General features: G+C 40.0%; 1 protein-coding gene and 1 long non-coding RNA gene across 2 annotated transcripts in view; one reads left to right on the top strand and one right to left on the bottom strand.

Moving 5' to 3' along the window:
* Window positions 1-2514: 2514 nt before the first annotated feature.
* Window positions 2515-12957, bottom strand: LOC141413940 (uncharacterized). The gene is made up of 3 exons (XR_012438995.1): window positions 12834-12957; window positions 11237-11293; window positions 2515-4277 (listed from the first exon to the last, which is right to left on the bottom strand). It is a non-coding gene; the product is annotated as an uncharacterized lncRNA (long non-coding RNA).
* A 5506-nt stretch (window positions 12958-18463) lies between these two features.
* Window positions 18464-27669, top strand: part of Atf3 (activating transcription factor 3) — a 49396-nt gene continuing 40190 nt past the window's right edge. Inside the window, exon 1 of the mRNA XM_074048371.1 lies at window positions 18464-18603. The gene's annotated coding sequence lies outside the window, so the exon portion shown is untranslated. The remainder of the gene's footprint in view (window positions 18604-27669) is intronic.

Raw genomic sequence — 27669 nt, 5'->3', positions numbered from 1 at the left:
TGCAAGATGTGGCTGTTTTGTATTTTGGTAGGACCTGGGTTTTTGTTTTTGTTTTGGCGGCACTGCAGTTTGAACTCAGGGCTTCACATGCTTGCTAGGCAGGAACTCTACCACTTGAGCCACTCCACCAGCCCCCCTAGGACCTGGGTTTGAACTCAGAGCTTCACACTTGCAAAACAGGCACTCTACCACTTTAACCACAGTTCCAGTCCACTTTTGCTCTGGTTATTTTCAAGAATCTTATGCATTATTTGCCCAGGCTAATCTCAGCTTCCCAAGTAGTTAGGATTACAAGCAAGAGTCAATGGTGCCCAGCTAAGATGTGGTTTTCATGAGTATAGTAAGAAACAAAATTTCTTTTATATTGGCTATGTCTGACATTATTGGATGAACTGACAAGGTTAGACAATAATCCATAAATACTATATAGCTGACATTTCAGTGAAATCATTGTCAGGATTCTCATAAAATCTAAGTTCTATTGGCAGTAATGATATTAAGGATTAAAATGGAATGTAATTATATTACATGAGTACTTACAACAAAAATCTCATTCAAAATCATTAAAAACATGTAACAAAATTTTGAAATAAAAATGTCCTTTGGTTTTATTAAAAACCAAGTATTGTATCCTAATTAAAATAACACTAATCATAATTCTAGCACTATCTTGTTGCCATGTACTATCATTCCTGGCATTTTGTGTTTTGTTTACATATATAGAAACTAAAGGGTAACATGAATTACTTAATACTGTAATATGTTCCTCAGCTACCATGTACAACTATTGAAAATGCCATGCTAATACATGGGTGTCTCTAGAACCATGCATTGGAACAGAGAAGCAACCCATTCCTAGGATGAGCTGATGAGTCTTAGGATATTGTAGCTCTTTATGCAAGATCTACTGCATTCACAGTATCTGAGAAGAATCTGACGAAGTGCTTCATCCACTCAAACCCTCCCAACATCCCCAGATAACGTCTAACTTTAACTGGCAGGTAGCAGTGTAATTCACAAAACTTCCTAACAAGATGTGGTAAACCATTTCCCTGGTATCAGAACTGTTTGTCACTGGAATGATATTTAGGGTTACAGGTTGCACCATGTCAATACTGAGCACCAGATCTTAAAATAAAAGAACCATGTGTTAATAAATCTGTGCATGTGTGTTTCAAGACCAGGTAAGCCAAGGGCAGATGCCTGTCTTGCTTGAGACTAAGGGTAGTACTGCCATTTTAATTAAAGTAAAACCTGTGAAGATCACATATTAAGCCTTTTAGGCAACTATATTTGTGTTGCCTTTGTGTTTGGAAGTTGTCTTACAGAACAGCTTTTTTAGTTTGTTTTAAAAAGCATTTTACTCAGGGCTGGTGGAATGGCTTAAGTGGTCAGAGTACCTGACTAGCAAGCTGAGATCCTGAATTTAAACCCCAGTGCTGCTGCGGGGTGGGAGTTGAGAAGCATTTTAGTCAGATGGAAAAACACAGTTTATACACCGAAGCAAACACATGAATCTTACACTGTAATTGCATCAGTTTGTACATTTCATTGTTCCATTCCACTGCCAATTATTGAGTTGTTTGCCAAAAATTTAGAACTTGGATTCGAATTTAGGATCTCCCCCGAGTAAAAGAAAATCTTAGGGATTATTCCACTTATGATTTGGTAAAATTCAGCAGTGAAGCCACCAATCCTGTCTTTGTTGGAAAGCTTTTTTATTGCTGAATCAATCCCATTCCTTTCTGTAACAAGGACTCTAACTTAAATCTAATTTTTTGGTCCTCTTGATTCAACTTTGGTAGGTCAAGTGTCCAGAAACTTCCTAGCCTTCAATTTGTTGGCATATACTTTTGAAAATATTTCCCAATGTTTGAATTTATGAATTACTATGGTTATATCATTTATCTGGGACTTCTTTCAGCTTAAATTTGTCAGTTTTGTTTCTTTTCAAACTGTTTCATTGATCCTTAGTATTGCTTAGTTTATTTCCATAATTTCATTATTACTTTCCCAGCTTTACTTCTTCAATGATGCACTATTCATTCAAAAAGTTTCTCCAGTTTGTTGCTATTGATCACTAATTTCAATCCACTATGACCAGATATTGTGTCAAGATTTTTGAACTTTTAAGACTTAACTTATGACCTAATATATGGTTTTAGATGAAAAACTATTCACTGATGAATATGTTCTGCTGCTGTTTGGATGGAATGTCCTGTAAACATCTATGAAATCCATTTGATCCATAGTTTAATTTAACTCTTATGTTTTCTTGTAGACTCTTAACAGGGTATTTAAGTCACCTTCAATGGTGCTTTTCTCTTGTGTATACACTGTTTATTCATTTGCATAAAATTGGATATTTCAACATTCAGTACATAAATCTGTATTGAATTTATTTATTTTTTTTATTATTCATATGTGCATACAATGCTTGGGTCATTTCTCCCCCCTGCCCCCACCCCCTCCCTTACCACCCACCCCACTCCCTCCTTCTCCCCCCCACCCCCCTCAATACCCAGCAGAAACTATTTTGCCCTTACCCTATGTTGAATAGAGTATAATTGAATTGTTTTCTTGATTATACAGTGACATTCTTTGTCTGATTTTGTCTATATTGTCAGATATTATCTACTCCTATTTGCTTTTGGAGCCTGTATGCTTAGAATATCATTTTTCATCCTTCCATTATGATGCCTTTGCAGGTAAGGCGAGTTTCTATTAGTCAGTATATTATTGGGTCTTATTTTTAACCTATTTACCCAGTTCACAGTCTTTTAAAATTTACAGTCAGAGCTACTATTGCAAGGTACGTATTTGTTCCTGTCATTTTGATTTTCTTGATTACTTTGTATTTTGCTAATTTTTTCCTCTTACTAACCTTAGAAGCTTGATGGTTTACTGTACTGACAATGCATGATTCTTTTCCATTTTTCACTGGCACATCTCTTCTAGTGGGATTTACTTTCATGTGGTCTTATGATGCTGGTCATTTTTCCTTTTCTGGACATAGGATTCCCTTAAGCATCTTTTGTAATGCCGGTCTAGTGGTCATAAATTCCCTTAGTTTATCCTTATCTTGGAAAGTCTTTATTTCTCCTTCAATTTTGAAAGACAGCCTTGCTGGATACAGTAATCTTGGCTGGCAGTTATTTTCTTTCAAGACTTGGAAAACATCGTTCCATGCACTTCTGGCATTTAGAGTTTGTTCTGAGAAATCTGCTGTTAGTCTAATGCGCTTGCCTTTAAATGTTACTGAGCACTTCTCTCTTGCAGATTTCAGAATTCTCTCTTTGTCTTGCACTCTTGACAATGTAATTATAATATGTCGTGGAGAGGTACTTTGCCGGTTGTATCTCCTTGGGGTTCTAAATGCATCCTGTACCTGGAAGTTCATGTCTTCCCCCAAATCTGGGAAATTTTCTGCTATTATTTCACTGAATAGGTTTGTTATACCCCCAGCTTTTATCTCTTCTCTCTCAGGTATGCCAATGAGCCGGATGTTTGGTCTTTTAATGGTGTCCCAAAGAGCTTGTATTTTCTCTTCAGTCTTTACTAAACTAATTTCTATATTTCTGTCTGACACTAACATTTCAAAAGTTCTATCTTCAACATGTGTTATTTTTTCTTCCACTCGATCCAGTCTATATGTGAAGTTTTCATATGTGTTTTTAAATTCCAACATTTCTGTGCGGCCACGCTTCAAGTCTTCCAACAACTCTTTCACATCCTGCAATGTGTTCCTTATCTTATTGAACTCATTTATATGGTATTCAACTCCTTTTCTTGCTTCTGAAACCAATACATTCAACTTTTCTTCAAATTCATTTCTCATTTTTAAAAGCATTGTATTCACATTCTCTTTGAATTCATTCATCTCTCTCAAAAGCAGACTTTTAAATTCTGTCCATATCATCTCAGCTATTTCAGTATCTTTATAATCAATTAGAGACTTAGAAACTTTAGGTGTCATATTACCTTGTTTGACACAGGACCTTTGTACAGTGCCCACAACAGCTGTATTGTCTTCTGTTATTGTGAAGGGTCTTTCCAGGTGTGGGACTTAGTATACCACCTATCTATGCCCACCAAGGGTGGTCACTGACCAGGAGCTTTTGCCCCCTCTATTCTTTTAAGTTGAAATATCTGCCAAGGTTTAAGCAGGACTTGGCTGTGGCTAGAGCTGGGTCAAGTTCCTCTCAGCTGGGCTAGGAGTGTGTGGCTCAGCGGCAGAGCTCCTGTCCAATGTTACATCCAGGGCTTGATCCACAGCACTGCCAAAAGAAAAAAAATTTAAATTAAAAAAATAAGAGAAAAAGGGGGGAAAGGAAAAAAAATAAGAGGGAAAAAATTTTAAAAAGAAAAAAAAAATATCTCCACTCTGGAAAGGCAGCACAGCCAGATGATCAGAACCTATGCCAGTCAAAACTCTTCCTATATTCTTCTGTGCATCCCACGAACAGAAGATTTTCTCACATATATACACATACTTCTTTTAGTTTTACTGCATGCCAAGTGACTAGTGGCTGAAACCACCTGAAATTTCCCCTCAGCTGCTCTGCACACTGGAATAATGAGCTCCTACAGACTGCAGAGCACACCACAAAGTCTCTTCACACTATAAAGTTGTGGGGTAAATGCCAGCACCACCTCTGATAGGAAATGGTAATTAAGCTGCAAACAGATGTGCTAGGAGGGGGGGACAGCGGGATCCACTTTATCTGCCACCCTTAATCCTGGTGCCGTAAGACTTGGCTCTGTACAAAACCTCACACACATGGTTGTTCATTCCCCCAAAGGTAGGTTCCCTGAACTACCCATTTTAGAAGTGTCATTCACTACCCTCTGAATTACAGTTCATGTTTCCCACAAAACAGAATTCTCAGTGGCTTTGTGTCAGTTAATCCTCAGTTGCCCCACAATGCAGCCACCCACTGAGTTTGCACAGTAGAAATGCCCTCAGGGTTCTACAAAGAGGAAAGTGCATGGGTTTCTGACCCCTACAGAAGTACAAACTGGAACAATAGCACCCTTTTCAAGATGGCTCCTAAGTGTAACAAGATGCTTCAAGGTCCTCTCCCTAGCCAGCTTTCTGTGTGGATCCTAGGTTTCATTTGTATGAGTAATTCTTACTCTTGGAGCCTGTGGGAATACTTTCCTCATTTCAGTCATGTTGCCATGCAATTGGTGCTGGGACATTTGGCCCTGCTATTCTATTATCAAAAATGTCAGAGTTTAACCAGGTCTCTATTTTTATGCTGTTGAATCCCAGTGCTGACCCACAGCCACCCACTTCAACATGCAGCTACACACCTGTTGCTCTGGTTCTGTATAGTGTTGAAGTAGGGTACTGGGTACCTATATTCTGAAATTTTGCCTCTTCCAGTTTTCTACTCTGGTAGTGGGGGAAAACTGGAAGCAGGTTATCACTAAAATCTAGACCAAAAATAATACTATCTTGGGCTGACAGGAAAATGGTGGACATGATGACAAAGGCAAGATTATGGATATATTTTAGAGGTAGAGTTCATATGGTTTGCTGATGGCTAAGATGGTGTGTGAGGGACAAGTGTTTACGACAACGGTCTCCTAGATTTTAGTCCAAGGAAATGGTGACTACTGGTGCCAATTACTAAGATTGAGTAGATTATGGGGTAGTAGGTTTGGAGGAGGGTTATCAGTATTGTTTTGAACATGTTAAATTTGAGATGCTGGAGGTGTGACCCAAGTGGTAGACCACCTGCCTAGGCAGTGCAAAGCCCTGAGTTCAAACCCCAGTACAAAAAAAAAAAAAAAAGTTGAGATGCTTATTAAATATTCCAGTGGAATGCCACACAGGGAACTCTTAAGTTCACAGAACAGGCTAGAGATTTAAATATGGGAATTAATAGTGTAGTGGTGGCACTTAAAGCACATGACTAGCTAGTGTATGAAATAAAGAAATAAAGGTGGGTGCCAGGCACTGGTGGCTCATGCCTGTAATCCTAGCTACTTGGGAAGCTGAGATCAGAAGGGCTGTTGTTTGAAGACAGCCCCAAACTCCATCTCCAAAAAATAACCAGCACAAAATGCACTGGAGGTGTGGCTCAAGTGGTAAAGTGCCTGATTTGTGAGCTCAAAGCCCTGAATTCAAACCTTAGTCCCCACTAAAAAAAGGTAGAAGCAAGTCTGTACAACTTCCAAGAACATTTTAAGGCCAAGAATAAGATTCATGGCTGGACACCTGTAATCTCAGCATTAAGGAGGCAAAGGCAGGAAGATGTTGTAGCCTGGGCTACATAGTGAGACCCTGTTCCAAGAAAGGAAAAAAAAAAAGAAATCAACTGTCCCAAATGCTGTGAGAGGTCCAAAAAGAACAGAGTAAGAACAGACCTTTAAATTTAATTACATGGAGTGTACGTCATCAAGAGTATTTTAGGAAGTGATGGGGACAAAAGCCCATTTGGGAGTGGTTTGAGGAAGTAGATGAGGTGAGGAAGAGGAGACAAATTCACAACTCTTGAGAAGTTTTACTGTAAAGGAGTTTTGAGATGGAAGGATAGTGGGAGTAGAGAAAATCTGAAGCCAAGAAGTTTTTTTGTTTTTGGTTTTTTTAGTTAGGATGGGGCTATATCCCCAATAAACACACTGCAAACTAAAAATATTTTCAAGTCAAAAATGATTCAGTATTGGAGGTGTGACACAAGCTTGAAGTCTTAAGTGGGAAAAAAAAAGTATTTTAATATGCCTTACCTATCAAACATCATAGCAACACAGTATACTATAAAATATTCTGTGGGCACATGGCTGAACGAGAACTCCATCTTTTCTGCTCCACAATATGGTGAAGAACTGTGCAGCACACCACACAAATTCAGAATTTGAAGTACATTATCTACTGAATACATTATTACTTCACACCATTATAAAGTCAAACCCTCAGAAGTTGAGGATCATGTAATTTTTTTTTGTTTTGGGGGCTGTACTAGGTTTTGAACTCAGAGTCTCACACTTGCTAAGCAGTGTTCCCTGGGGAACATGTATATTTAAAATATATCCAAGATGTATTAGAATGTCTATGAGAACATTAGAAAAACTGATTAAGGCAGGAGAGGAGAAAAATACAATGAGCTGAAGTAAGAGTAAATCAGATTCAGTGAGAAAGTGAAGTTCTAGCTTTAGAGGGAACCTGGACTGTTTAGCCGTTATATCAGGAAGGATGGCATAGCATATGGGTGTCAGCAGGGAGATTATTAGGTATTCTTGTGGGAAGATGAAGTACTACTTTGTTTTGGATGGTACTGGGGTTTGAACTCAGGACATCATGTTTGTTTGGCAGGTGCTCCACCACTTGAACCTCCAGTCCAATTATTATATACTTTCTTATTTTTATCTCAATTTAATAGCAAGAAAAAGATGAATATAATCAAAATACATTATTCATATGTATGGAAATATCACAATGAAACCCCTTCATACAAATAACATACACTAACAAAAAATAAAATGAAAAAATGGGCAAAATAACTCCATTTACAAATAGGCAAAGACTTTAATAGATAACTCTTTTTATTGCTGGCTCTGGGGTTTGAAATCAGGACCCTGCACTTGCTCAACAAATGTTCCACCATTTGAGCCACGCCTCCAGCCCCTTAATAGACATTTCTCAAAAGATATTCAAATGGTCGACATTCTCAACACCACTAATCCTCAAGGGAATGCAATAGAAACCACAATGATACACCACCTCAAACTTGTCATAATGGCTATTACCCAGAAAACGAAAGCACAAGTATTGTGACCAAGCACAAGTATTTATGACCAAGAAACTACATCAAGTACTTTAATCTCAAATTCCTCCTCGGAGCAGTTCTAGTCTAATGAAATAAATATGTCATCCTATTAATAAGAAAACTGATGCTCAGAGAAATTAACTTGTCTGAAGCTTCACAAGTAAATGACAAAGCTGGCATTCAAATTTAGGTTCAACTCTAAAACCGTCATTCTTAACTTAGTTTTAAATTTTAGTAATACCTATACTATCAATGTTTACAGAAGAAAATCCAAGTTATTTTCAAATTCTTTACTGCTCACAGTCTGAAAACATTCCAAGTAAGATTTCATCCATTTAACAAATGTTTAGGCTTCTTCTGCATGGAAGAGACGAAGACGATATGATCCTGGCCCTTAAATTGCTTGTTTCAGTAGGGCCAAAACAATATTCCACTTTGAATATTTGTTGAAAAGACTAAAATATAACCTAATAAGAAAATGTCTTAAGGACTTAAGTCATAACCAAGGAAATAAAACACAATAAAATCATCTGTGCTTTAAGTTTCACTTGCAACACTTCCACCCAAACATTTTACAGTAATGAGTTACAAAAATCTTAGGTTTGTTCTAATTATATTTCCCTTATTTAGCTTAAATTATAATCCCGATTGTAACATCAACCCAAAGCCAGTGTATATGGCATGTTTTCTTTTTAGTTTTTGTGGTATTTGGATAGAGATAAGCGCCTACCTAGCAAGTCCTGGCTCTACCACTTGAGGCACATCCCCAATCAGATAGGGTCTCATGCTACCTTTCCTGCAGGCTAGCCTCAAGCCCTCCACCAAGCCCTGCTCTTGTTTTTCATTTAGTTTTTGCAGTACTGGGGTTTGAACTCAGGGCTTAGTCACTCCACCCGCTCTTTTTTTGCCTATCAATTAGAGTAATTTAACTGGAAACCCTGGAACAAGGTACCCTACAACAGAGTACTTTCGCACAGATTAAAGCAATGTATTTGCGGCACATGTCATTCGACAATCAAAAATTACATGCCCACTAGACGTCAGTGGTGCACACCTGTAATCCTAGTTACTTGGGAGGTTGAGATGGGGAGGATCGCGGTTTGAGGCCAGTCCAGAGAAAGAGTTTGTGGGACTTCCATCTCCAAAATAATCAGAAAAAAAGTGGTTTGAGAATCCACGAGGCTCCAACTTAGTCCCACCAAAAACAAACAAACAAAAAAATCCCTTTTTCCATGATGTGTAAGAATGTGGAAATGATGGTGGTCGTTGTTAAAAATCTTTCAAATATATACCACTACTTTCTTTGACTATGATTGTGGATAAACATTTAAATTGGAAAGTTGAGTAAATCAAAGTACCCATCATAATTCAGATGGGCTTTGTCCAATCATTTGAACGCCTGAGTAGAACAAAAAAGGTTACTGTCCTCATAATGAAAGACAATTCTTCCTGCCCTTGGCCTTTTCCTATCTTTGGATTCAGACAAGAACTACTATTCTAGGACTCCAACTTGGTAACTCACCCTGTAAATCTTGGGACTTGCTAGCCTCCATAAATGTACTAGTCAATTCCTTGTAATAAATCATATAACTAAGTGTATCTTCTTTTGATTGTTTCTATAGAGAAGCCTAATACAACTTCAAACTGTTTCCTGATAACTGTGTGACCTTGGCCGATACTCTACATCTCCCCGAGCCTATAAAATGGAAAGTCCATTCAGCACAGGATTATAAAAAGAATTAACTGAATTATGTAAAATACTGGGCACAGGGCCTGACACAGTGCACAACTGGGACACTGTCATTCTAGAAAGCTGTATTTTGAGAAAACTGGGCCTAAAAGATGTATTCTTGGCAAGGAGGGAGATATAAAAGTGAAGAGGAATTGTCAGTTTACTATAGCAAACAACAAAATTATCCCATTACTTATTCTTTCCTCCTTTCTTCCTTTTCTTCTATTTCCAGGAAAGCTACTTTCTGTCTTTTACCACCTCATGTATTTCTGTATGGGAAAATTCAGCTGGAGTGCTTTCTAAAACCTAATTAAAATTGCTAAATCTTCTAAATAACAACTATTTTCTTAATGTAATTAAATATAGTAGGTATAAAAATACAAGCTTTCTGTTTAGGGTTTTGCAGAAGCACTAGGTTATCACAGAAAATATTAAACACTGTAACATAATACTATATACTTATTTTCAAACCAAACCTCCAATGGCAACTTATTTTGCTGCAATTAGCATTTCATAAAATTGAGTGTGGCATCAATTCAATTTTCCTTGGAGTTCTGGCTAATGTTCTTTACTGTAAAGATCTCTTTAACAATGGTAACTTCTAAGCAAGTACAATCTCATGTCCTTAAATTTCAGGGTAGGCCAAGAGGATTATTGTACACAAACTCATTGTTTCAAACGTAAACAATGTTTCAAACGTAAACAATCATTAACCACCTGTTATATCTACAGAAACAGTAAAGAATAGCCTCTGTGACAAAAACCTGACTACTAATGTCAGCCTTTGGATTAGTTTTGGCATGGAGAGCTAGAAAAAGTCCATTGTCTTGAATCTAAAGTATACCATTCTATTTAGATTGCAAAATAACAGAGTGTAGTGGTTGTTTTTATTTTCTTTTGTTCTTCCTTTCTCAGGAATGTTGGGGGGTTATTGGAAGGTATGGAAAACAAAAGGAACTTTTCCCACATAGGTTGTACAATCCCTCCCAACTATTCAAAAAAAAAAAAGCACGCAAGAGAGAAAAACCCCTTGCTTCTAAAATGTTTAATCTGGTTGCAGAAACCCATGTTCAGTGAAACAAAACACTGCAAAAGATGTGTAAGTGCAAGCTTAATACAAGCTAGCATTATGCTGTGAGAAATACGAAGATAAAGAAATACACATAAACAGGAACAAACAATCCCAGTAGTGACCAATAACTGATTAACAGATATCCAAAGAAAGGTTACCTCTTGGGGGTGAGGACTGCTTTGCAGAAATGTTAATAGACTGCCTGAAAGATACAGGTGGCAGTTCCAATGTTGAGTATTTTTAAAGCAAAAACTGAACTTTCCAGAATAAAAATCTCAATTTCTGAACCTAAGAACTTTTACATTAAGGTTCTTATAGTATATAACACACACACAAAGGGAAATCAGCCCAATTCAAGAACATGATTTATCACCATTCACACCTGCTTTAATTTAAGACCCTTCTGAAATAGGCATTGTATTGAGGAAAATATGGTTGTAAAAGGAGGACCAGAAGAGACATCTTTTGCTTCAGGAACAATATAAAATGGTACACACGCTACTAGGTGTATTTTTTTGTGTTTTACAAATACTAGCATTAGGTTTTTAACCCTTAGAGACTTAAAAGCTTGCAGGTTCCATATCTATATCTGAAAATGTTCCAATTTACAAAGGCCAAGACGGTATTTCTAGAAAGCAAATGAACAATCACACTTACAGATTTCCGTCAGTCACAATACCCAAGGCTACCTTTACTCCACAACTAAACTTCCACCTAAAAAAGGAAATAGAAATAAACATTTTTAATGACCCAAACCATTAGAAAATGTTCCCATATTACCGTTTAATATTCCCAGTTATATACTGGACTTTTCAGCACCGTCTAATAAGGAACGGCTTTACGAATAGTTTTACAAGCAGCCTTCTGAGAAACCTGGGAAACCTGAGGATGCCACACCAACAGAATGCAGGTCACTGTGACAAGGTAGGCCACTTTACAAAGTCAAAAGTACAGCTCGCTTTATGCTGAGAGGACTTCTTTCTAGAACTTTTTCTCCCCAAAGAATTTCAACGTGTACATTTCACAAGCTGTCTGGCACCCATTTCTTCCAAAGGGAGCTTTTATCTGGCTCCTGGAAGGACACCTGCAGGACAAATCACCCTGCAAATAACGACAATTACCTAGAATGAGGCTGCACCCTGGAGCAGGCGCAATCATCTCATGGGAACCAGACCGCTCCCCTCAAGTGATGACAGCGGTCACATCTTCTCTGGAACCCCTCTGGGAACCCTCAGACTGAGATAATGGTCAACCAGAACACACCTGTGCCTGGGACTGCTTATGCTACCTTTGTCCCCTGCCCCAAGCTCTTGTCTACTTAAACCTACAGTTCACGTCTGTACCGCCAGGATGGCTGAAGACGAGCTGAGTGCTAACTCTGCCCACGGCACGTCCCTTCCTGTATACTAAACCTCTGCCTTCACTGTGCCTCTTTATTTGGCATTTAGAGTCGGGTGGCTGGACCTGGCACATGGCATCTCAGGAGCTTGGACCTTGAGTCCAAAAACTCCAGTTTCAAAGCAGGGGAGCAAATGAGCCTCATTAGGGGGCCAGTGGAGTCCCTGAAACCTCCTCCTGGAAACCCTCCTTGATCAACCCAAAAGCTCTATGATCCCTAGGCCCACATGGAAGCCTAAGAGTTTGGGCCTTGGATCCAAAATTGCAGTTTCAGCCTGACTCTGGAACTCCGCCCCACCCCCCCAAGGCCATGTCCAGGGCGCCCGCGCCCGTTGGAATTTGAAACTAAGCAGGCGGAAGCGGAAACGGTTGCTCGGGCTCCTTTCCCTCCCCATTTCAAAAACGCCATCCCTTTCTCCTGGTGCCCTAAGTCCGCCCTCAGCTCCCCAGCCCCGGCCGGCAGAAATACAGCCACGTGCTGTCTGGAAACAAAGACCCGTCACCCCACTGCGCCCTCCGCACCCCGCCGCCCCCAAGGGGCGCCTTCATCCTCCTCACGCCCAAGGCTCCCACTGGGCTCGGCCTCCCGTTCTCGGCACAGCGCTGACCAGCAGCGACTTCAGCCCGCACGGCTCCCCACTCCGCCCCCCCCGCCCCCCGAGAACTTTCTAGAAACCTGCCCTTTTCCCCACCCCCACCCCAAAGCCTAGAGTCCCCAGCCGAGCCTCGGTTTACCGGGTTTCCACGCGGCGGACCCCCTCGGCTCCCCCCTCAGTAAGCACCTGACCCGGCCCCCCCAGCCCACCTCCACCCTCCACGGGGAACCCCTCTCCCCCGTGACCCCCGCCAGCCTTACCTCACGCGACCCCAGCCAGGCGGCCGAGCTAAAATTAGAAATCAGCGTGGTGCGCGCTCACGTGCGCGCGGCCGGGAGGGGCGGGGACTAGGGACGCGGCTGGGTGAGTCACCGGCCCCACCCCCGCCGCGGAGAACGCGCTGACGTCAGCCGCTTCCCCGAAGGGTGACGTCAGCGCGCCGCGAGGAGAATGTTCACGGAGTTTCTTTGCCTTAAAGGGACCAGACCTGGAAGATGTGAGAAAACCACCCCACCCCACCCCACCCCACCCCACCCCACCCCACCCCACCCTTCCCCTGCTTATCCCCGGTAGAGTCAGAGCCCATCTTTACCCTTTGTACAAAAGGATGTTGATTACTGAGATGCTGATGAAAGTTGGGGAGCAACTGAGCCTCATTAGAGGCCCTGTGGAGTCCCTTGACCCTCCTCCTGGAAGCCCTCCTTCATCAACCAGGATATCTCAATTGCTCTATGATCTCAACCCAAAAGTTAGGAAGAGTTTTCCGTGGCCCTTGACTCCCTGTGTCTCAGCATAGGCTTATGCTTCTGCTGATGGAGAAAATCTGTGGTTTAAATTTTTATGTAATCCATTGTCTTCGACCTCCTGAGAACATTTGTCAGTGTTTTGACTGTGTCTAAACTGTCATTAGTCGTGTGAACTGAAACCATTTACTTAATCTCTCTGGGTATTAAATTCGTGGACTGGCCTCCAAACCCTCCTTCTATACTAACCCTCCTCCTATGCCTATGGAAGCTTTCAGATGCCAAGATCCCTAACACTTGGATAGGTAAGCACTGTCATTCTCGTAAGAACCTCACAGTTTGCTGCATGCCAATTATTTTCCTTATCTTCCTAGCCCTTCTCAATTAATCCTTAATATCTCCTCTCAGAAATAGGTGGTGGTGTCCCCACTTTGCTGATGAGGAAGGAAATCACAGCACAAGAAGATTAAGTATTTTTCCCTAGGTCACACACTAATGAAAGATGTTCCCAGGTCAGTCACACTCCGAAGTCCACGTGGTCTATCCTTGACCATGTTTCCTTCTTGAAGAGTCCTCACCTGACACACCAGTGGCTAGAGTCACCAGATGCAGAGTCCTTGTTTCGTCTCTATAATAATCTTTCAACTGTAAAGCAACAAAAAATTCACTTTTGGAACTGCATGTCTGTGCCAAAACCAAATTAGAGACAGTAGCTTCTTAAAGTTTTCAGCACTATGGTGGGGACTGTATATGGGACATGGAGCCAAGTAGGTGAGCAGTGTCAGTTATCTCTGACAATCATGATTAGTCCTTGGTTAGCTATCACAGCCTGATCTTCAGGCTTCCATGCCATGTGTGCCAAAAGCACTTCCTCCCTGTAGCTCACTCCAGCTCATGGAAAACCCATTCCTGTCTTCTCCCAGTCTCCAGCCACCACCAAGCTCTCTCCGTGTCCCCTTGCTCCTGCCCCTTATGCATTGCCCACTGCTCTTCCCATTCTGCCAGGTTTTCTGGTGTCGTTGGCCCAGAACCTGTGTGTGCTCCCGGGGAGACAGAGAAAGTACTAGCCTCAAGTGCTTGGGGGTGGTCTGAGGTGGGCAGCAGTTTCTTCCTTGTATTGGAGCTGGACACACAGACATGGAAGCTTAGGGCAGTGTGCTACCTTCAGGCCAACTAGGACAGCTCTTCTTGTATAAGTAAGGGAACTAAGGTCCAAGGGAGGTGACCTGCTTGGGGTCCGAAGGCCTGTTAGTAAAGGGTTCCAGTCACTTGACTTCCTGCTTGCTTTTTTTTTTTTTCTTTTTTTGGTATAACTCAGGGCTTCCTGCTTGCAGAGCAGACACTCTACTGCTTGAGCCACACCTTCAGTCTATTTAGCTCTGGTTATTTTGGAGATGGGGTCTCGCAAACTATCTGTCCATGCTGACCTTGAACCGCAATTCTCCCAATCTGAGCCTCCCAAGTAGCTTCAATTACAGGACTGACCCACTGGTGCCCAGCACCCAGCCTGCTTCTTTTAACATGGACCAGATTTACCTGTTAAAAGACTCGGGCAGGCCAATGGACGTGACTGGGCATGACAAACTGTACTATGTCATATACATAACAGAAGGGAAGACAAACAATGACAGGAAGTAAATGCAGCCCTTGAATCTAGGGAAGAACAGGAGAACATAGCTTGTGAGGACAAGCTGGCTCTGCCCTCTTGCCCTTTCTGTCCCTTTTTACTCAGTTTCCGGGTAGGTAAGGTGGTTACTCTTCCTGAGACCTAGAGATCATTTCCCCGTGGAATGACACTGTGACATTTTTAAGTCTTCAGTAACAACGATCTTGTGTGTCATCACAGACTTTGATTTTTAATCTCCCAGTCTTTACTCCCCAGCATTTCCCCATCGCAGAAGCCCCATTAAATGTCATTAAGAGCCGTAAATGTAACTGGCCACTAATGTGGAAGGATTGTGATCTCCAGCAAATAGCCCCGGCAAAGCAAAAGAGCAGGAATCCTGGGTCTGTTCCCAACCGTGCCAGTGACTCACTGTGTGACACAAACAAAGCACTGCTTTTGTGCAGGGAGAGACTTGGAGCAGTGGGACATGCTCTCTCTCTGACAGAGGTGGAAGGTGGGGCAGGGGCTGAGAGAAAACACAGTTCCTGGCTCCCAGCACAATGGGAGCTCAGGGGTCCCTGGTTGACTCCAGTTCCATAGTAACTCCTTACCAATGGCCCGAGGGTCAGCCAGGAGCCCTGTCCACTTGAGCTCCTGCCTTTGATGGAGCCACCACTACGGTTTGGGCTGGATTATGGCACTTGTCCTTCTTGACATTGTTCTCATAGGCTAGGAATGCATCCTGATTGTTCCTGAATTCACTTTAATAACCTGCTGTAAACCTGCTCTCCAGGAATTTATTTGAACCTTTCTTGAATGTATTTATATTTCAGCCTGTATAGCCCTTTCAGGCAACAAGTAGCTTTACCATTTGTGTAAAAACTGTTATGTCCTAAAACACAGAAAGTGCAACGTACGGGTTTGTTGTAATAACTTGATAATTATCATTTTATACATAATAAATATAATTATGATTTGGTGACAATTATTCAGTTGGCCTCACAAATTTCTTTCCTTTTCTTCTTTTTTTTTTTTTTTTTGATGGGACTGGAGTTTGTATTAGGGCTCCACACAAGCAAAGCAGGCGCTCTACTGCTTAAGCCACACCTCCAGGCCATTTTGCTCTGGTTATTTTGGAGATAGAGTCTAGTGAAATGTTTGCCTGGACTGGCCTTGCCCATTATTCTCCCAATCTCAGTCTTCTAAGTAGCTAGGATTACAGGCAAGAGCCACTGGTACCTGGCAACAGGTTTCTTACTTTTAGTCACTCTTTATTTCTCCATATACTTCTCTCCTCGCCGACCAAAAAGTATTAATGGAGTGGAGTGGAGTGATAGGTGTGACACTGTACAAAAACTTGCACAAGCAGATTCTGTGTTCTCTAAGGACTTACCCCCTAAGACCAGGTATGATGGGTACTTGTGTTAGCTGGGTGGCTATAACAAAATATCCTACATTGGGTGACGTAAACACATTTATTGTTCCTAGTTCTAGAGTCTGGCAAGTCCCACATCAAGGTGCTGGCAAATTCAGCATCTGAGGAGGGCCAACTCCGTGGGTGGCAGATGGCTCCCTTCTTGCTGCGTCCTCATGTGGCCTTTGCTCAGTGCGTGCCCATGGAGAGACACTTCTGTCTCTTCCCCTTTTTATGGGGGCCTTCATTCCATCATGAGGCTGCACCCTCCTGACCTCATCTAAACCTAATTACCTCCCAAAGGCCCCTCATCCAAATTGAATTGGTGGTGAGGGCTTCCACATATGCTTTTCATTCAGCCCATGCCAGTGCTCAATGAGTAAATGCTGAATGGATGGATAGAGGATAGAATTTAAAAAGAGACAGAGAGAGCCATATGGTAATTGGGTAGAAAGCATGTAAACTTGTTGGGATTGGCTGCATTAGGGCCTGGAAGACAAATATGAGAACACCGTGGCAGAGAGGGAGATGCCCACCCGTACTGTAGCTGTGTGTGTGAGCTCTCCTCAGATTGGCCCTGGAGCTCCATCCTTGTGGCCTACCTGGTTCCCAGGCTACTGAAATGATGCATAGAGAAGGGATGCCAGAAATGGATAAGTGTCCTGGGAGTGGCAGGAGTGAGGAGGCAAGTATGACGTCCAGAAGAGGAAGACCAGGCCTTGTGGTCATCTCTATTTTCAGTAATAATCACAACAGAATGCAGTTTTAAAAGGCAGGTGATTCTGTAGTTAAGTGGGTATATAAATTGTGGTACATCTAGACAATGGAATATTATTTACTGCTGAAAAGAAATGAGCTATCAAGCCATGAAAAGACATGAAGGAATCCTAAATGGATATTACTTGTGAAAAAAAAGCCAATCTGAAAAAGCTACATACAGTATAATTCTAAATATATGACTATCTGGAAAAAGGCAAACTTGGAGATAATAAAAAGATCAGTGGTGGGGGAATAGAAAGGATGAATAGGCAGAGCGCACAGGATTTTTTATGGGCAATAAAACTACTCTGTATAATACTATAATGGTGGACACATGTCATTAAAATTTTACCCAGACCCACAGAATGTACGACAACAATCGTGAACCCAAATATGGACTTTGGGTAATAGGATGTATGTGTCAAATAGGGTCATGGATTGTAAGAATGGACCAGTTTGGTGGGGGATGCTGGTGATAGGGGAGGCCATGTGGATGTAGGGTGGGGAATATTTGGGAAATCTCTGTATTTTCTGCTTTATATTATTGTGAATCTAAAATTTCTCTGAGGGATGGGTGTGAGGGAGGTGGCCCAAATAATGTATACACATGTAAGTAAAAGTAAAAATGATAAAACTTTAAAAAAGGAAAAGAGGCAAAAGTAACTTTAAATAAAACTGTACCCTCAAAATAAAAAAATAAATAAAACTTGTCTACAGAATAATGTCTACTTTAAAAAAAGAAGAAGCCAAATGAGGAGGCAACACCTTTCTGTAGAATTCATTTCATTCTGGAGTCACATAGCCTTGGGCTGAAATCTGACCCCACCACCAGCAGGCTCTGTAACCTTAGGAAAGGTCCTTCACCCCTCTGATCTCTGTTTCCCTAACCCCACTGGGATTGTGATGACTTCTCAGGGCAGTTTGAGAATTAAATGCAAAACTATATAATAAAGAGCCTAATGCAGAATCTGATATACGATTAAAAACCAAAAAGTTACCCTCCCACTCCTCCTTAATGACTATGGTATGTTCTGAAGCTAATAGCTTCAAACTCAGACCAGTGGAGGTAAGCTGCCCTGGGAGAAAGTGCCTTTTCTTCCAGGAAAGGAATCTGCGTGTGGGGGTGGCTGTGTGTCCTCAGATGCTTAGAGGGGCTGGCCCGGGAAGGCCAGAGGTGCACTTGAGCCCCTGAATCAGTGTCAAGCCCCTCACTCAGCTTTCTCTAGTGGAAAGGTCAGGATGATGGAAGGCTCGTATATTTAGATGATGGCTCGCAAGGAAGCCTTGGTGGGTTAGTCACTGTAATATGACGTCATATTGTCACTCAATATAGCAAAAGCTGTTGGTTGCTTTGGGGGGCAGGGGAGGGGTCAGCTTCAGCTGACCAATCATCCCTTGAGGATAAATTGGATGGGACCAGATGGGGAGACATGGCAAGAGGAAGCATCTCTCCTCTAAACAGGATGTTCCACAGTTTCCTAAGGATTTTTACCACTTCACCCCAACATGTGAGTCTTGCCTTTTCTTTGTATGCAAGGGCTAATGGGAGGAAAGTGTTTAGTCAGGAGTCCTCCATCTGGGGGAATGCCCTCCATGGCCAGACTATGTGGGCGCTATCTTGAAGAGGGGTGGGAAAGTGAGATGTTTGGGGTACCAGCTACATGATGTCTGCATGGTACCCGAAGCAGTGGTCTGCGTGTGGGGATTGGAAGAGGCCCGGGGTTAGTGTGCTACAGAATCTCCAACCTGGACTGGGCTCTGTGCCTGCTCCTACACAGGTTACATAGCAAAGGTGGGGCCAGGTCAGCACCCCAGTCCAGCAGTGATGTTGTCTCAGCCCTCTCCTGGATGAAGCATGGTTTGAGGGTGCCCCTGGTCAGCGTCTGGAGTATTGATAAGTCATCAAGGGCAGCCAGTGCATTTGGTTAACCCCTTCTTTCCAGGGTGTTGTCCTTGACATTCCGCCCTCGTCTGGGCCCCCGCGCTTTGGCAATAGAACGCTGCTTGTCAGCTGCGTGGATGGGTAGGTTAACCAATGTGAGCTGGGTATGGGAAAAGCCGACTTTTGCAGTGTCTAAACTGGAGTAAGTCCGGCGTGAGGAAGTTCAGAGTTTGGAGAGGACAAATCCTGGTGCATGGATCAGGAGATCTTGTTTGGCAGCTGGTTCAGACACTAACAATGACCTTGGGCAAGGCACTGTCTCTCTTTAGGCTTTGGTTATTCATCTCATCTGTAAAAATATGTGCACTTGGGGTCCTTCCAACCACAACTGATACTGTCTAGTCTTTTTAAGTGCGGATCCAACAGTTCTGTTATTAGCAAAGTATAAAGGACACAGGACTTGAGTGGTTCTGCTACTTGCTGTTCAGCCTTGTACAAGATCACTCCTTCTCTGAACCTGTCTTCCCATTTATACAATATGGGTTTTTATGAGATCTTGGAGAGATAATGTACCTGAGAGCCTTTTCAGAGGCAATGTGAATACATTTAAGTAACACCAGGGGTTAGACAGCAATGCCGGGCAAGGTTGGCTGATGGGGAAGGTTGGGTTTACTGGCAGGTGAACTCTGGGGCTAGAAGGGGTGGAGTCATGGTCAGCCAGGCTATGGAAACTCCAGTCCTGTCCAGTATGGTTGCTGCTCCTTCCCCAGAAGCAGAGGTAGGGGAAGGGGTAGGTTATACATGATGGTAAAAACATCCCACAAAAGTGGCAGCAATCTCTAAGTGATGCCCAAGTGGGCATAACGTCAAAGCAAAGAAGGCTGGGGGTGGGGAGCTAGCTAGGGTGGAGTTCCCCTTCTCATAAGTGGCTTCCCAGGTCCTAGGCACACCTGGACCAGGCACCTCCTGGGCTGCCCAGCATCATTTGCCACAGATGTAAAAAAACCTGGGAGGGGAGCCCTAGATATAATGGCTCAGGACTAGACTAATGACCAGACTGACCGGTCCCCACTCATCCCTGGGGGAAATCAGATTCTTTATAGAAACTCTCCAAATTCCTTCACGGACTTTGATTAACCTAGGATTACCAATTTTACTTCAGCTATCCCTTTCATGTTGCCTTGACAGCGAAATTGGCCACTCCTTTGAAGCTGTTCTTAGAGCCATCAGCATAATTTTACTTCCCTCCCATTGAAAGGGGGTTTCTTTTTCTTTCTCCTTCTTTCTTTCTCTTTCTCTGTTTTGAAGCCCAAGGCACTGGGGCACTGAAAGGTTGGAGGAGGTGCCTGGCCACAAAAAGAGCAGTGCTGTCCCCCTGCTGACTCATCTGACATTAACATAATTACATTTCGGGAGTCAAAGTGATTTTCAAACTATGAGTAATGCACGGTATTAGAGAGAATGTTTACAGGGCAGCAGGCACTTCAGCACTCTGAAGTAACCAGCTGCTGCTAACAGCTGAAATGAGTGAAGGGGAAGAAAATGCTCAAAGGAAACATGACCCTTCTCTCAACTTTGCAAGGATTCAGATGTCACGAAAGTCAGGTGAACTCAGAGTTCCCTGAGATGAATACTTCCATGTCTGATCTTTTCACAGGACAAAATGTTTTCACGGTCTTATTTTTCATCGAACCAATTTTAGGGAAAGATGGGTTTAAAATCTTCAGCAAATCACTTCTTTTTAAAATAATATTACTGATATTAATAATTACAGTAATAGTCTGAGGTTGTACAAAGAAGTGCAGTGCTGCTTCTATGGCAGGAAGGAAGGAGGACCCAAACCATTTTCTACAACTTTTTATTAAAAATGTTATTTCCTAGTTAGATACTTCCTTAATAAACATGTGGAATTGCAATTTTTAATGAGTGAAGACTTCAGATTTCCCAAGATCAGAGTAGAACTTCCCAAACATGTGGGACCTGTTTCCCGTACCATCAAAAACAACCTAAATGATGAATTGAGTCTGAGTAAATCTAAAAAGAAAAAAAAAAAAAAGGCCTATAAATCATCAGAAGAAAATATAGAAGAAAGCAGTCATTGACTTGTGGTACATTTCTCCCAGTTTTTAAAGACAGTGGCAGAAGCCCAGGGGTGACTGGCTTCTCAAAGCTTTATCCAATTATTCAAGGTTTCGAGAGTCATTGAATGCAGATTGCTCAGTGCTCAGATCTCAAGAGAGAGAAGTGAGATCCCTGTCCTGTTCCAGTGCTGAGAGTGGGTCCCTTGCCTCAGTTTCCTGGTCTCACATTGGGAATATTGATATTGCTTGCTCTGTCTACATTAAAGGAAGAGTCCTGGGCCCTGGGAAGGTCCAAGGGACAGGATCTGTTCACCATTGTAGCCCCAGTGTCTCACTTGGGGCCTGACCAGAGTGGATGCTCAGCAAATATGTGCAGAATTGAAGAACAGCTACAAACACTAGAACTCTGATCTTGTGTTCAGGTTGGTCTTGTTGCCTTTAGTTTTCCCTATCCAGGACCTGGGGCTCAGCAGGTGGGAACACAACTGAAGATGTGTTTACCGAAGGCACTAGCATAAATAATAATGAAAAATAATTATTCTCATCCTTGGTGACTGTAAAACACTCAACTCAGAAAGGACTCATTTAAAACATGGCAGTAGTTTTCATTTGTTTATATGTAGGAGGTAAATAAGGTAAACTGTCCTTAACCTGCAGGCTCTTGACCTAAAATGATCAATGCAGGAGAAGTAACAATAGTTAAGTCTGTGGCTGGAGATTGTGATGGCAGGTGAAGGACAAGTGGTAGCTCAGTCAGATAAAACATCAAAACAAAATTGCTCTGTCAGCTCTACCTTTAAAGGAACGTGTTTAAAAAAACAAGTTGTGAAAAATTAGCTCTGACATTTTTAAATGGGAAAAAATCGATGCTTGGTTTTATATGTGAGGGCGTACTTCTGAATTTTGACAAGGGCCTGTGATTATAGATACAACTTTTTACACAATCCTTCTGTGTGCAACAGGTGACTCTTGTCTTATTCCTTCCTGCTTTGGCTTCTCTGCTTCTGTCTCCCTCTCCTCTTTATTTGTCCCCTCTGTCCCTAAGTTAGGAGTTCCCTCCCCTTCTTGTTCCCATGATACTTTCCTCCCCAGGAATGCCTTCCTCTCTTGTAAGTTTTTTTTACAGCAATAGCAAGGTGTCATTCACATGATAAGCACTCAATAAAGTTCTCGAATAATGTAGAAAGAAAAAGTTCCTCCTAAATTCGATCCTATATAAAGTATTCACAAATAAACTGATAATTATTTTTAAGCCACCAAGATGAATCACCCAGAAAAATAGAATGTCTTCAATGAGTCCAGCTCAGGTGACTCACGCCCATAATCCTAGCTACTTGGGAGGCTGAGATTGGGGGGATCGAAGTTCAGGCCAGCTTGGCTAAATAGCTCCATCAAGTCTCCCTGGAGTCCATGCCCTTTACTTGTTCCACATTTTGCAGCATGGAAAAAGAATGAGGTCACTAACTGACCCTCCACGGAGAGTCTCAGGTGCGTGTGCTTGTGGACTACCTGCATTGGTGGACCTCTTCCCCAGAACCAATGATAATGTTATTAATGTTAGTAGACTTACTTTGAACCGTAAATGTAAGACAGTACATTTGTGCCCAATCCAAAATGATTAGTAAGAGCACGGGGACCTGTGGTACCATCCAAACATCTGAGGATTATGCCAGGAAGAAAAATTTAATGTACCCCCCCACCCCAATGGCTGTCATTTGGTATTTCTGCCCAAGTCCAGGCTGGGGACTTCTAAGTTCTGAACCTTCACTGGTCTTTCATCTCAAAGCTGCATGGTAGACTTAACCATAATTTCACACCATCCACTTCATTGTTGGTCTTGGGGCCTTGACACTGTTAGGCCACAGGGACCCTAAGTTAGTCATAGATGACGTTGTCATTATTCTGTAAGGGCATCTCAAAAAGTCTCCTCACTTTTATCCTGATTTATTCATTTTACAAATATTTATAAATAATTTAATGCTAATTTAACAGTGTTATTAAATTAGCATGTTGCTCAAGGATCCGATGTTTAATATACATGCTAGAGTAAACATTGGCTATTTGGAACCCTCATAGAATAAACTCATTTTAATTTTTCCCTGTAGTTCCTTTTTTAAAAATTTCCTGGCTGGTGGAGTAACTCAAATGGTAGAGCACCTGCCTAGCAAGCACAAGGCCCTGAGTTTAAACGCGAGTACAGCAAAAAAACAAACAAACAAACAAACTTCTTCCCCTCTTTCTCCATTCCCTCTTTTCCCCCCTCTCCCTTTGTTCTTTCATTCCCTCTTTTCCTTCTTTTCTTTTTTGTATGTGTTTCACTTCATTGTTGTTTTTGTTAACTGTCTTTCTAATAAGTATATCTGGAAAGAGATAAGAGAAGCTGATCAGGGTGCCAGGACTCGGTAAGGAGAGTTTTCGTCATATGCACTTTTTTGGCTGAATTTTAATAATGTGCACATATATTTTCCCAATAAGAAAAATTAACCAAAACAGTGTTTTGCACCCTTCTTTTCATTTGAAAAAAGTGTTTCCTCCCCAATTCTTGGCTTTAAAAATTAATTATTATGATGACGATGATGATTTTTTTGAGACAGAGTCCTGCTATATAGCCCAGGCTGGCCTCAAACTCAAATTCCCCTGACTCTTCCTCCCAAGTGCTGGGATCACACGTTGCCCAGTTAATTCTAGGCTTTTTTTCTTAATTGTGAAGTAAACATCTTTTCACATTATTAATTATTCTTCTACAACATCATTTTTAGTGGTTTTATAGAAGTCCTAAGTTAATATCTTTGCATTGTAGTTTATTTAACTATACCTCTACATTAAACATTTGGATAATATCTGATTCATCAATATTACAAATAGTACTGCAATAAATATTCTTGTAGCTAAATCTTTGTGTACAGCCATTCTTGTTTACTTCATCAATATATTTCCTCTTTATCTTAAAGATAAATCAGAGTGTACAAATCATAGGGCCTTTTATATTCATTCTTTTTAAGATAATTTTAATTTTAATGTCTATACATGCAAAGAAATTTCTCCTATGTTTGATAACAAGTTTTTTTTCCTATTTATATCTGTGACTATCTTTATATTTGCAAATAAAATATGTAGACAAAAACCTCCTTGTCTAATGTTTTTCAGTAATAATTCCCTGACTTGATATTTACATTTTACTATGGATTTTATTCATATATTTAGGCACATAGATTTATATAAAAAATATGCATGTTATATCTTATATATACATGTATAAAATGTATAAGTAAATATATAATAGCAAAGCTGTATATTTTTAATCCTTAAGATTTTAAATAATCAAATATTTCAATATTTTCCTTTTTGGAGAATGAACATTAGAACTTTGAAAATTACTTCATAATGTCTTCTACTAAAAAAAGCCATTTAAAAGTAAAATTGCTACATTTTATATATTTACATTGAAATGGACAAATTTTGAGTGGAACACTCAGTGATCCTTAACAAAAGATGATAGACACACCCATCAAACATAGACACACAAAGGGTATGGGTTTGTTTTTAAGTTGATGGTTGCACATGTCTCTTCATGTATTAAAGAACATAACATGTGCACTTTAAATTATATATCATGTATGTCTAAATAGCATTGTTGAGAAAGAGAAAGAAAGAGAGACAGAGTAAGAGACAGAGAGATATTACACCACCCCAGCAACACTAGGAAGTTCCCTAGTGGTTCTTACCAATCTTTCCTCACTCCCACTCTCCCAGAGACAATCATTGTTTCTATTTTTTAGCATAGATTAGTTTGCCTGCTTTAGATGCTTATATAAATAAACTTTATGCACATAAACATGAACTCAGCCATGTAATGTTTCTTTAATTGTCATAATGTCTTAAAATTCACGTTAATGTGCCCAGGAGCCTGTGTCTTTTTGTTGCTAAAATTAAGATTTCATCCTGGGACTATATTAGTTTATCTACTTCTCTGTTGATTGGCTGTTTACAGTTTGGGCTATTCTGAAGAAAGGAGCTATGAACATTTCTAGTATAAGTGGTCTTTGGTGTGAACATATGTGCTTTCATTTCCCTTGGGTAAATAACTAAAGGTTGAATTGCTGAGTCATAGGGTAGATTTATGGTTAGTTTTATAAGTTAACTGCCAGATTTTTTTCCAGCAAAATGGTTGTGCCATTTTACACTCCCACCAACACTACATGTTCCATGTCTTTGCCAACATTTGGTGTTGTCAGTCTTTTTTATTTTAGCCATTTTGTTGGATGTGCTAATGGTAGCCGATTATAGTTTTATTTTACATTTCTTTGATGACTTAGAGTTTTTGAACATTTTTTCATATGCTTCTAGATTTTTAAGTTTCATTTTAATGGCTTTTACATCTAACTACATCTGTTTACTCACCTAATGTTATTTTGATTTAAGGTAAATCTTTAAATTAATTTTTTTCTAAATTTGTTAAATGATGATTTTATTACCTGCCAATTTGTGAGGCTTTCTTTGTCATAAGTTATATATTTTCTGGCCTCAGAATATTTATTTTGTGCTGTTGACTTGTGTACATTTTCTTGTCAGTTCCATGCTGTTTTATTGACATTTGCATTTTCCTTACTGTTCATACCTAATTATTCTCGGTAAACACTAGAGCAGTTCTGTCCAATCCTGAAAAGAATCCTACTGAGATACTCATTGAAATTATATTGAGCATACAAATTAATTTGAAAAACACTGACATTGTTACTATAGATTTAATATTCAAACCTTCTACATTTCTCAGTAATATTTTACCCATTATCATTTGGACCCTTCATATTCTCCTTAAAGCTTTTTTTTAAAGTTTCAGATGTCATTACTGTTGACTTTTGCTATTGTAATTTAACATTTTTTAAAATTACATTTTCTACCTGGATAGTATTTCTATGTAGAAAAGCACAGAAACATTTTATATAGAAGAGCTGTTGGCTTTTATGAAGTTTTTATAGTTAGCAGTTTTCTTAAACTCTTGTGTGTCAATTCTAGTAATTTTTAATTGAATTCTTCTCTTGAGTTTCCAGTAATGTATCATCTCAAATAACTATCAACATGTTTTCTCCTTTCCAATATTTCTGCATCTTATTTTTATTAGTGCTCTATTTAATGGTCAAATGAAACTGATCAAAATTTAATAAAAATAAGCTATATATGTGTTTTGGTTCTGATTTTTTAAAATATTGACCTAGTATTTCATTTTTAAGGAGGATTTTCACTGTTTCAAGTAAATACTTGAAATACTTAAGTCTTAAATTTGTAATCATTTAAAAATAAAGACTAGCAATTGAATTTTCACATCTTTTCTGCATCTATTGAGTATTTCATTGAGATTTTATTTGAGCCTATGGATATGGTATAATACTGAATCTTCATAAAATCTTTTTATTATAGATTAAATCTTACTTGGATATTCTTTTGATACTCAGTTACTTGTTTGGATTTTCTTCTCTATATTCATAATTTAGATAAACTTATTATTTTCTATTTTTGAGCTGTCTTTTTCAGGGTTTGACATCAGGGTTATCTCTATAAATCAGGTTATATAAACTTCCAATATTTTTTAATGCCTTAATTCTTGAAGTATACTAATTACCCATTCCTTAGGAGCTGAAAGATTTTTTTCCTTTTGTAAAGTTTTTTAGGCCTAAACACTTTATTTCCTGTAGGGAAATCTTTTCCTTTTTTTCAAGTTTCTTCATTGTTTATTTCTGGTGTACTTAAGTTTCATACTTGTAATTTTGGTAAGGTATTTATTTCTAAAAGACTATCCATTTTGTCTAGGTTTTCAAATTTTGTGAAGTAATATATTTAGAATACTTCCTTACCTGGTGCTAACTCCCCCTGTTTATTTCTAATTTTATTACCCATAGTTTTTTTCTTACTTAGTTTCTCTTAAGTTTTGCCTACTATATTGCTTTTTTTTTAAAAAACTAGTTCTTAAGTTGATTCTGTCAATTCTTCTATGTTCTGATTCATTTAGGCTTGTTTTTGCCTCTCCTTTCTTTTTTCTTATATCTTAGGGACTTTGTTGTTGTTTATTTAAGGGTTAGTACTTTCATTTTTCCTTTCCTTGAAAATGATGGAAACATAGACTACAACTTCCCCATTTGGTATAGCTTGACAGTATCTTATAACTTTTGAAATGGTGCCTCTTATTTTAATTATCTTTTAACTGCCATGTTCTTTAACCTTTTTTTGTTTAGTTTTATTGTCCTTATACTTTTCACTGTTCTTTTAAAATTTCTGTTATTAACTAGTCGTGTTGCCTATGATTAGAGAATTAAGGTTAAGTAACTTCTGCTTCATAAAACACCTCCAATTTTTGATTCTGTTCTTTGCAAACCCTTTCTCACTCCCTGATTTTGTTTACAGTGTCCTTTTCTGTGCATAAGCTTTTTGTCTTAATGTAATCAAATGTATTGCTCTTACAGTTATTTATTGTCTGTTTGTATCTCATGCAAGAAATCGTTCCCTACTTGGTGATGATAGATGTATTTTCCTGTATTTCCTTTTAAAACATAGTTTTGCTTATCATATTTAGACCTTTAATCTTCCTGGTTGATGTAAGAAGGAATCTAATTCTA

The sequence above is a fragment of the Castor canadensis genome, chromosome 11, assembly GCF_047511655.1.
Source record: "Castor canadensis chromosome 11, mCasCan1.hap1v2, whole genome shotgun sequence".
NCBI lineage: Eukaryota > Metazoa > Chordata > Mammalia > Rodentia > Castoridae > Castor > Castor canadensis.
This window is presented reverse-complemented; position numbering and strand designations above follow the sequence as displayed.